We start from the raw sequence: 11,935 nt of genomic DNA on the forward strand, positions 1-11,935 counted from the left end.
ATCGGTCTCCGGATCGTACGGTGGTCAGCACTCTGCCACCGGACCGAGGCCGCCTCGAAAACTCCCTTTAATTAGTGTGTGAGGACCGCTCTTCCGCTCTGTGCCCACGGACTTGGGCCGCTTTTTTGTGAGTTGTTTTTGGCTCCCTTTGTCCGTTCTCGTCTGTCGCCATGCCGCGTTTTATTGCAGGAGAACGGGACCATCAAAAGACCTGAGGTCCCTGGCCGGTCGGCGGCCGGTTCCGCAGCGCCGAAGAGCATAATTATGAACATCCTTTTGCCCAGGGCCCCTCGTTCGTTCGATCGCTCGTTCGTTCGTTCGTTCGTTCGTTCGTCATTCGTCCTTTCGGTGGCAAATTCCTTCGGCATTCGGGCCGGAATGTAACCCCAGCGGCCACTCCGCTCCGAACACAAGATGTGATGTTCCCTTTCATCTGACCTTCATCTGGAGGGATGGCTTGGTTGCTGCTGCTAGCGGCCAGCCATGTGCAGAGGGATCAAATAGTGATCGTGTCTGCGTGAGGGATAAAGCGAAACGAAACGATCGCAGTGCTGCGTTGTGTTGCGTTGCGCCACCTGTTAACAGTTACGGCCAACGACGAGGGCCAACGAAAGATGGCAAGAAGGGCCCTTGTATGGCTTCCTTTCGAAGCGCCAGCGAACGCTGAAACCCGTCTGCTGCAGGCCCGAAAATTGGAGGCCAAAACCTGCAAGCTGGCAGTTAATTGTGTGTGACAACTTTTTTTCCCTTCCAGTCTGTTTTTTCTTCCCAGTTCCCTCGCTTGAGCGTTGCGGTAAAATGCAAACGAAGCCGAAAACCTGTTGCAACGAAACAGGAGAGAAGCACATTCTGGGCACATCCGCTTGCTGGTCGGCTGTTTACAGTGGAATTGTTGCTCGGAGTTAATTCTATATTTTTCAACACCAACCAGCAGCAGAACCAGCAGCTGGAATGTTTATCCAGAATGTGCTATGCTGCGTTAAAATTGTCCACTCTATAGGTTGGAAGTGAACAAGAACTCCAACCATATCGTGGGAGCTTCAAACGGACGTCATTTTGTGTTTCAAAATTCCCGGCAGGTTTGCGCTGGCGAAACGGGAAAGGGAAACACTATCCATCAAGCTCACAACCTGCCGTGGATGACGTAGACCTGGGAAGAATGGAAGAAGATCTGCACACATCGAACGTGGGATAAGATGCTGGTCACATGCCTGATGCTCGTACCTTACCGACGTCCACGCAACGCTGACACTCGGTGGAAAGCTTGACCATATGTCAGCGTCAGCGTCGTTGTCGTCCTCTGGGCCCCTTTTTTGACTCACTTTCCATCGCTCCCTAAAAAAAAACGGGGGAAAGGCCAACCCCAACCGATCATCTGCCTTTTGTCTGCGACGAACAAACTGCCGTTCGAGATCCTTCAGCTGCGAGGCGAGTGAAATGAGATTTTCGTGAATCCGGGCCCCCCTCTCAATCATCTGCATCTCTCACTCTGCCAGACGGTGCACTGCATCCATCCATCCGCGATCCTCTGGTGCTTCGTTTCTCACAAGCTCAGTGCCACATCGAGCGTGTTTTTGTTTTGCAGCGAAGACCCACAACAGCTCGCTCACTACAGCAACAGCAACCTGGCCTGGAAAGGAAGACAAAACAAACTTTCAACCCACCGTCCCCACCGGGAGGTTAAGTCTCCGGTCGCTGGTCTCCTAGTTCCGTAGCCAACGGCCAACACCGATGGGAAACAACGGTTCCGCCGCCCTCAAGGTCCACGAAATCAATTTACCCCGTCAGGCCAGTAAGACAATCTCTCCGTGGGGGCTTTTGAGAGGCACCGGACACGCTGGCGACAGACAAAGAGAGAGAGAGAGAGAGAGATCACAGCCACCATTAATAAGCAATAATCACCGCCAACCTCCTGCGGGGGTCGCCGGCCCCCCCTTTTTTGAGACCAAACGAAGACGATCGTGCTCACCGTGCCTGGACGCGAAGATCCGGCTGACGTCTCTGCCTATGTCCCCGGAACCGCCCTCCATCTCTGGCAAGAGACAAATGAGCTCGAATCGGTCACCGTCACCTAATGTTGCCTAATGTTCGTGGAGCGTTTTCGTGGACCACGCTTTAGGACCCCGCATGCCCACGAGAGCGCATCACAACCGGTCTGTGACACATGGTGGCAGGATCCCCGGTGCCCAGTGCCCGGTGCTCCACCACATTTGACACCTTCGCGCGCTTTCGTGCCATCAGCAGACAGAGGAATCGAAATTGGAATGCTGGCTGGCTGACTGGTGCTGTAGCAGAGCTGAGGGCCTGAACGATGCTCATGGCCTTGAGCCACCCATAATCGTGAACGTGACGATCTCTTGCTCCTCCTCTGTCTCCTCTCTGACTTCTCCTAGTCAAACGTCGTCGATCGAGTTCGATTCCCATTTGGATGTTCAAATTAAAGTGACGGGAAATTGGAGTGATAAACTGGAGGCGAACTGGCAGCGACGAAGAGAGCGAGAGAGATAGAGGGCGAAGACAAAAGGAAGAAGAAACCCTCGAAGTGGGCAGTGCGGATGGGCGCGAGCGGATGACGATGAAGACGACAGCGACCGTCGACGACGGCCAAGATGACGATGACCGAGGCGACGAGAACAACGGAATGAACCGGTTTCCTGGAGCAGCGTGGCAACTCCGGGAGAGGGAAGGAGGAAACGAGAAGATGCGCCCCGGCTGTGGATCAGACTCAAAACCTGCCAACGGCAGCAATCCACTCCACCTCAGCCCCCGCCCGGGATGCCGGAGAAGTGCCCAAGTGGACCGGGAAGTGAAAGACAAGCCACATCCGCCAACAGATCGAGGAAGCCTTTTGCTCGCTGACTGGCTTGTCGGTCGCCGAGGCTACGACGAGTCCAGGAGTCCATGTCCGCGCGCGCGTCCGTTGAGCAGGAAGTGGTACATTATGAAATCGATTTTGAATTCTTCAAGGCTCATTCCTCGTCAGAACGCCTCGAACCCTGCTGGTGAGGTCCGTTCTGCGTCCGTTCTGCGTCCGATCGTCGGTTGGCTGGAGATGCCTTCAAAGAGAGAGAGAGAGAGAGACAGGGACCAGTGGCCCCAATTATCCATGGGCCATCGGGAACGGGAGCCCGTAACTTCACAGATAATTAGTAATTACCCTACCGCGGATGATCCGCGTCGTTCGATGGCGGTCATCGTCGGTCGGTTGGTCCCTCGGTTTGCTGCTGCTACAGATCCTCCTTCACCCGATCCGACGGTGGATCGATTTTCTACCATGCTAGAGCATGAAATTACTCTCGCGATCCCGGCTCTCGATTTCGATCTTCGACGCTTCCGCGCTTACTCGCGCACTCTTCTATTCCTGCCATTGTTGTTTGCGCTGTTGGCCGCCCCTTGTAGGCCGCTTCGTGTCTTCGTGCTCCACGCGCACGGAATGGTATCTATAAATAGCCTCGCACAAAATGGCCCCGCCGGCCCTGGATCATCCTAGGATATGTATCGGTCCGGGCCGATCTGGAGTGCTGGAAGCACCGTAATGGCTCTGTAATTATGAGAATCCTTTTCTGGGATTACCTCTGGGCTCCGGCGACGATGACTTTTCACTTTTTCGTACTGCTGCTGCTACTGCTACTGCTGCGGCGGTTTTGCAAAGGCCCGCTTGTTCCCGTGGGCCAGTTCCGCAGGGAGAGAGCGAGTCCAGAGTCTGACCAGTTTGTCGCAAAGTCAGCTCCCAAGAAGCAGCGGTGGCGACGGTGGAAAAGTCAAACATTTCTCACGGTTTCGCGCCAACTAAACGGTTCCGTGAACCACGCAACGGTCACCGTGGTTACGATGGCAGCAAGAGGCTTCCTTCGCGTTGTGTATCCACTGTAGCCGATGCGTCATGGACTTTCATGCTGACGATTGTTAAGCTCGATCCATATTAGCTCCACAAACATGCGTCTGCGTCTGGGATATCATTTTATTCGATTTGTCTACTGTTCTTTGGACGTAGCAACGACGTTACCCAACGAATAAAACCTCTGACCCTTGGGGGAGAGGTTTGTGGAGCGATCGAAAGTACGCCACGTCGGTATCTGTGTCGTATGCATGAGTAATGAGCCGCTGAGGTCAAGGAGCTCGGTCTACGGTGTTTACCTGTACAATGTAGTGTACAGTGCGCTCGCCTGTCACAACCGGTAAACACCCGGGAGTAGTTGCTACCTTGGGCCCATCAATGAAGAGATCGCAAAGAGCCATGGGTGTGGACGACGAACACGATCGTGTCAGTGAACTTCTGGCTGGCCGTTCCCGGCCGTTGTAGGCCGTGCTTCGCTTTGCGCTTATGTTTGGTAACTTAACACCTTCTCGGCGCTAGGTTTGTGCCGGCAGAACACGTTTGCACAACCAACTTCTAGGTCAGTGTACACTTGCAGCCACACCAGGGACAAGAAAAAGGTGTTGCCGGAACTGCTGGAGCATCGGTTTCGATCATCGACGATCTAGCGGCCTTTTACACGTCGCTCATCCAACCCTCGAAACTACCATCGAACAAAGTGCTGTCCTATGCAGAAGAAGAGAAGCAAAACTGTTGGCCTTCTGCTGGAGCGACCAGCGACGAGTTGTGTGCAGAGTGCTGCGTTTGTCTAAAACGCGGACACGACACGAATGGGTGGCTCGTGGACGCCTTCCACCATCGCCGTTCCACAAGTCATTCACATCGTGACCCCAGAGCGCTCGCACGCTGGCGTACGTCCGAAGAAGGGCGCGTCTCGGTCTGGGATCGATTCACCTTCACCCTCCCCCTCTTCATCGGGAATCAAGGATTGGCCGTTGAAATGTCAAATCCGGCCATCGAAGTGAAAGGCATCGTTATGGCGCAGTTGCCGCGTGCCCTTAAGGGTCGCTGGTTGGCGCGTGATTAGGTGGTACTCCCCCGCTGGGGTGAGGTTGGGCTTTTTGGGGTGGAGCAAGGCGAGCCATTTAGCCAATAATTTATTTTCCACTCCTAGCACTCCCGCTCCTGTGGAATTGGCCTTTTCGTGCACGGTGAGATGAGCAGCAGCAGCAGCAGCAGCCCACTGTGCAGACCCTAGGTTGGTGCGCGATTTATTCGCGATAAATCTCTCGACGTAGAGACCCCAGCGTGTACAGAGTGGACACGCGGGACAACCGGGAGTGGTTTGTGTTCTGTGCACAAGGGAATTAGATCTCGGACATTGGCGGCGCGACCGTGGAACATCTTTATTGACCAATAGTTGTGCTCGTGGTTCTAGTCAATTGCTTCTAGGAAGCAAAGGGATCCCCGAGCCGATCTCTCTTAAGCACCACGCAGATGTCGTGGGAACGCGAACAGACCGAGCGCGTGTGAAGTGCGTTTTCCTGAGCAGCAACTCTCGACGCAGCATCGGAATTATTTATTTGTTCCACCAGTTCCACGCTCACGGGGAGAAGAACGGGGGAGATTGTAAATTTGCGCCACATAAAAACATATATTTGCATTACATGGCGGCCGCATGATTTGCTTTCCCCCACCGGGAGGTCGCCACCACCAGGGACCGTGGCCCTTGATCGCTCTATCGCTGTCCTATCCAGGGGACCACGTTCCCTGGGACCTAATCCAGCAGAACATCGAAATGCAACCTTTTCCTAACCTCACGCTGCTCGATGCTCGCTGGTCGCGCAGTTAGGGAGTGCAACCGCACTCATTATGATCGTGGGTCGTTGGCGCGTGATCGTGCGCACGTCTGTCGCTCTAGATCAACCTCTCTCTTGCTTCCTCTCGTTGCAATGCAGCAATTATTGGACCTAGACGACGACGACGACGACGACGCTCTTTCACGTCCTGGGCTCGGAACGCAGAAGCGAAGCAGCGGAGCAAATGTGCGAAACGCTACGCTCGCTATCCCGACACGATCTGGAGCACCGGTGAGGTGTTGGCCTGGGCGGCATCTTCCCACGGCGCGATCCGTTCTCAGTTCATGCACGATGCTTCGTTGGCGTTGGCATCACCCTCCGTTGGGGACGACGATCACACGCCAGGGACCATTTTCTATTTCCTAGCTCGCTGCCAGCCATCCAGCCAGCTCGGTGTCCTCGGTTAGTTGACATTTACAAAATGGTGCAAGACATGCAAAGTGAGTCGAAGGCTAATTTCATTCACCCATGGGAAAATCACCTATAATGACCCCCGGAGGAGTCCTTTCTCTCGCTCTCTCTCTCTGTGGGTTAACTCCGGCTTAACGCGGATCGGTCACACCACCGGACGGATGATGACCACGAGATGTTTACGCTGTCACAACACACAAACAGCACGCTGGTTGTGTGTGGCTCTCCATGTCAGATGGGCGATCAAAGCGTCACCAGCACCACCAGCATCCGTCGGTCAGTGCCCGGAAGAGTGGCCGACAGGAAATGCCGACAATCGATCATTGGAAGCAGGGGAAAATCATTCGTCGATAAATCATTTCCTCTCTCTTGCGCGCCGCGGTTGACCGCGATTACTTGAAATCCTCACCGAAGCCGGAAGCGTATCTGTATTGGTTTGGTAATCGAAAATTCAATCCAGCATCATTATCGCTTCCATCACTGGCAGCAGCACAGAACGTGGTTAAAGATGTGGCTTTCATGAAGTCAGATCCAAATGCACCCGGTACGTGGAAAGGGGAGAATTCAATAAAGAGTTTCGGGAGCACATCCATTCGGGAGTCATTAATGTGGCTACAAACCTCCCTACAGCTCGTACATTTCCTTTTGAGAACGCTTTGGGGGTTTATGGGTTTCGAATGATCGTCTGCCCTCCGGTAATGATCATTAGCGCGATGAGCTTTCAAGATCCCCACCGCGGTAGAAGCCGATCGTTGGGCATCATAAAGTGCACAAAGGAATCAACTAATCTTACAAGGAATTCGGACGCTGGACGATGTACTGTACAGGCTGTACTCTGGTTGGCCCCATCAAATTCCTGAACCCAACATCTCTTTGTGTTCTCGGTCTCTTTACCTTTTGCGCTCTCTCTCTCTATTTATCTCCTTCTTATTATACCTCTACGCATGTTACTGAACGGCAAAACATCTCTTCTATCCAAACACCGTAACTCTTGAACATTACATGGCAACCGATCGGTTGTTGCTCCTCGCCACTGGAGCCAGGGATCGCAATTGAAATTAATTACCCCCGTTTGCTGCAGTTTGCTTTTAATTTGCGGTTTTCTGCCCAGCTCCAAAATGGCGCCCAGCAGCCCACGCGAACGAAGAAGTCAAAGTTCGCTCGCCCCGGTGCCAAAGTGCCTTGTCACGAATTTAAACTCAAGCGACGACCGACCTCCAGAGTACTAAATCAATCCTGCCGCTCTCTGCCTTCTGCGACTCCAGGCCCGGGCATCTCTTACATTTCTCTTTCCCTCTGGCTTCAGGATTGATTTACGCTCCGGGCGACCATTTCACTGAAACTGAACACCCCCCGGCGGAGACGGAGGAGCGTGGATCACGGATGCAGCAAAGTGCAAAAGGGCGATCTTTCCCTCATTTTGAAGGTTACGTCAAGGGAGAAGAGGGTTCCAACATCAACATCACTGACCAGTCGTGGTGGAGCTCGTAAATTACCTCTAATCCCGGGTGCGCGGAAGATAGAAATCTAAATCGCTCGCATCACTCGAATCCATCCAAGCGCCCAACAACCATTTTCGATGGCCGTTGGCCGTCGGTCGAACATATTTCGTGAGCTTCAGCTCCCGGAATGGATTGAGTCGATCTCCGGGACAAGACAGACGCCTCGCGCTCACTCCGTTGATGACGCGTGCGCTGTTCACGCAGTCGGCCACTTCGGAGCCGGTTCCAGAACTCACATCCAACAACACTATCATCGGCACCACCACCACCAACGCGTGCGTGCGGTCGGTGGTGTTAAAAGGTGACGACGCACTCGATCCGATCTCCAGGTACGATGTTCGGTTAAATTAGCATAATATTTCTATTTTCACTCTTGCCACCGATGGTGGCAGCCACGGGACCACAGCAGACCCAAACAAGGCACCCCGACTGGAAAGGGTATTTAGCAGCTGAATGGAAAGTGTTGTTGCTGATCGACATTTTATCACCTCACGGAATGTCTACCGCAGCAGCAGTGACGACGACCGTGGAAAAGGGACCGACCGTATCGGATTACACCATCCATTTGCCAGCTCACCGGGCGCGTGCACTGGCCAGCCTTCTGGCGCTGGAAGGGCCCACGACCAATGGCGTCCGGTTGGCCACATCTTGGCCACCGCCCGCTGTGGACCTGCTGACCAGGCCAGGCCAGGCCAGTGGCTCCACGATATTTGTTTGTTTGTTTTCACATCACTTCGAGCAGCGCTCACAACAGGAAGCTGGTGCTGTGTCGTGTGTCATGCCGTGGGAGTTTTTGGGGAGAGCTTACGCCTCCCAACTCTGGAGCAACAAGGGATGAGATCACAGATTCTGTGACACCGAGGCAGCCGCGACAGTCGTCTCGTATCGGGAAGCACCATCGGGCAAGGCACCTTTTTTTTTTACTCGAAAAAAACATTCCACACCACGTGACACAACAGTGGCCATTGTGCGCACCCACAGGCACACATGAGGCCACTGGTCAACACTCGCAGGCAGTCACTTCAACAACTTCGCGTTCAGAGAGAATTTTGAAAGCGAAAACAAAAAACAAAAACAGGAGAAAAAACATTTGTAATTTACCTCCGGATAGGCAAAGGTCGGAACTACGGTGGGAGGGGGGGGGGGGGGGGCTCCAGTACGGGGGTGCAAAGTACGTGTGACTAGCACTCTAGTGGCATCGCACGCACACGCTCACTCACTGTGTGCTGTTGATAAGGAAGTTCGCGCGCGCTGACGTGACATTTTGTGTGGCAGATGCGATGATTATTCAATATCGGCGGAGTCGGCTATCGTGCTGCCTCAAAGTCGGACTCATCGTCGGCCTCACGCAAGTGCGCGCTCGGCGTGTACTCGGACGAAATGGACGGTACCGGGCGGCACCATTTGGCCGTCCCTTTTTTATTTTTTTGTTTTGTATTTGACATTTCAGCTGCGCATTTGTCACGAACGAGAGTCCACGTTTCGGTGGTTAATGCTGGAGCGCAATGGCCGGTGGACGGTGCTGGCTATCATCTGTTCCTGCTGTTCCGTGCGCCACTGCGGTGGTTAGTGTCCGCGAAAGGTTATGACGAGCAGCGCGGTTCTTGAGCTTTCCTTTTCCACGAACTCATATCACTTTTGTAACACAGGGGAACAGTAATCGTCGTCGTCGTCGTCGTCGTCGTCGTCGTTGCTGTCGTGTTGCGGTGGGATGCATGCGGTTGAACCGGTTCTGCTGCGAGGTAGGATCCACCCAGAAGACCGGGGGGCCTGTATGGAAGAACCCGGGGGGATTCGTGACAATCTGCCCGCTATCACAAGCCACAAGCGAGTGGAAAACGGTGTGCGGTTGACGAGAAGGCAGTTGACAAACGGGCTGCATCTGCGGAGCGCTACCATGCACCGAAGATGCGCAAGATGTCACCTCAACTTTATGCTTAATTGTTTCACAACCGCGCACAAGCCAGTGGCACCGGATCCGGGAGAGTGTAACCATGAAGAGCTGCTCCACGCCGACGACAACGACGACGACGACGAGTCCGACCAGCTACTACCGAGCGAAAGGAAGCACAAAAAAGGGAAGCAATTGCGCTCGGTCGGTGGCGGCCTCATTTGCGCAATTTCATATGCACAGCCCCAGCAGTTTATGCTTCTTTATGCTCCACGTTCGTGCGCACAATGAGTGCCACTGTTTGCGAAGGGGAAGGAACCTCGCCACTATCTCGGCGGCAGTAAAGTGTCACCGTTCGACAGCTGAACATGACCACGTGAAATAAAACGGGCCGGGAAGCTCTGGTTGGTCCCGGCGCGATCGTAAAGCGATCGTAATGCTCGGGAATGGCGTCGATACTGATAGCGTCGGCCCGCGGTAAGCCGACTGGTGGATGAATTTATTTCTCGATCTGTCAAGATTAGAGCGCGACAACATCGGTACCGTAGCACGCAAAGCATTGGCCGCACATCGATCGAAGACAAGGTGATGATGCCGTTAAGCTTTAACGTTTTCAATGCGAAGGAACGATCAGGAGCGATCGATTGATCCGCAATCGTCTTTCGTGGCTCTCCCTTTCGAACTTTACAAAAACATCCGCTAAATGATCAGTTTCGTTACAAGAAATTGCTTAACTTTAGCGTCATTTCTGGTAGCACCAGCAGCAGCTGCTGCTGCTAGACACCTGCACAACGCACTACCAGTGACAGCGGACTCTGGGATCCCTTCACGCAAAGAGGGATTGACGATTGATCGAGAACACCCAAAAGCAAACACAAGTTGCTCCGTCGGACCGGAGGGTTAGCTGGAAATTAGACGGTTTTAACCGAGGGCAGAAGCCAGGGCAACTGTTGTAAATTGTTGTTTCTGTGCGATCGATCGATCGAACGCTGGTCGGGCCGACTGGTTTCAGGGATACCAACATAAAGACGGACGGACAGCAAAAGACGCAGCAGCAGCAGCAGGAAAAAGGGCGAACCGGATGAGGTGAGGAATAGAGGAAACCGGGCTTCGTTCACCTCCTATCTCTCGATCGCTCTCTACCTCTCTCCCTCTCTCTCTCATGCGCTCTCTTTTTCGTTCGCTCACACGCTCTGCCGTGCTCCACCTAACCTGTCGAGCCGAGGTTTGAACGCCCAAAACGCGAGGTTCGTCGCTTAGTCACGATCAACATCGTGGTCCGAGTGGACGTGTCTGTTCCTGCACAGAGCCCGTTTGTGAGCGTGTATCGGTGCGAAGCATTTGACTTTTACTTCAAAGCCTTAACAAAGAACTTCTGATCGTGTGGATCCTAATGGCGTTTGGTGCGTTTTGTGTAGAACTGTGCTCGCGTTCGCTCGATCGTTCGCTTCAAGTGATTCCCCGGGGATCGTCATCGTGTTTGGAGGAGAGTCACGTTACTGTCTGCCGTTCATCGTGTGATTTCATCATGATGATCGTGCTAATGCTACTACGCAAACCACAAGGCTCTACCCTGCTGTCCGTCCGTGTTTTTCGAGCACGCCACGATGATTATCGGTTCCGGATCGGTAATTGAACGTTCCCTTCGGCGTTGCTGTGTTCGCTTGTCGTCAGAATGTACAACTTCCTCTCCGTGAAAAACCATCCGGCATCCGGTGGCAGAAAACTGTTGAGTCTGTTTCTTTTTTGTCCATTACTAGCGTGTGCAGCTGAACAGCGCAATCATTTGCTGCTGCTGCTGCGGGTTCAGATGAACAGTGCGAATGCGAAGATAACCACGAGTCCGTTTTGTGTGTGCCTACGTGTACGTGTGACAGTCCGTGCCGTGGTGTCTTGCAACATGCTGGTGCAGGTGCTGACTCGGAGCAACGGTTTTACTAATTGATTGCTCTTCAACCACATGTTATGCAAATGTGGGCATTAGCATGTGTTCGACAGTTTCGTCCAAAACGACACCGTTTCACTTATATCAGTCATGCATATTTATGGCCATCCGCACAAACTGCACCTCAAGTAGCTAGCTGTGGCTTTAGAATGCATCTCCTACACGCTGTTTTAGATAAAGCATGGACTGAATTTCCGCTCCTCCGGATCGTAGAGAGTGAAACTAAAAGGTTCGTCGCTTACTTTCCAAAGTTCGCTCGTTGAAGTCTTTTGTTCTTCAGCTGCCGATTGGTCGTTTCGACGTTCTTTCTCGCTCCCTCTCCCATTGTATCTTTATTCTGAGCGTGTTCGCGTGGCGTTCATCGTGTGACAAGATCAAGGAACCACCTTACCGCACCTTGTTCCTCCCTCCCACCAGAAGGAGGATGCTCGATGAAAGAATTAAATAATTAGAAAGATCACCGCCACCGCCGCCGCTGCCGTCAGATCGGAGTCACTGTCTGTGTGGTAC

Source organism: Anopheles aquasalis, chromosome 2 (assembly GCF_943734665.1).
Source record: "Anopheles aquasalis chromosome 2, idAnoAquaMG_Q_19, whole genome shotgun sequence".
Classification (NCBI taxonomy): Eukaryota; Metazoa; Arthropoda; class Insecta; order Diptera; family Culicidae; genus Anopheles; species Anopheles aquasalis.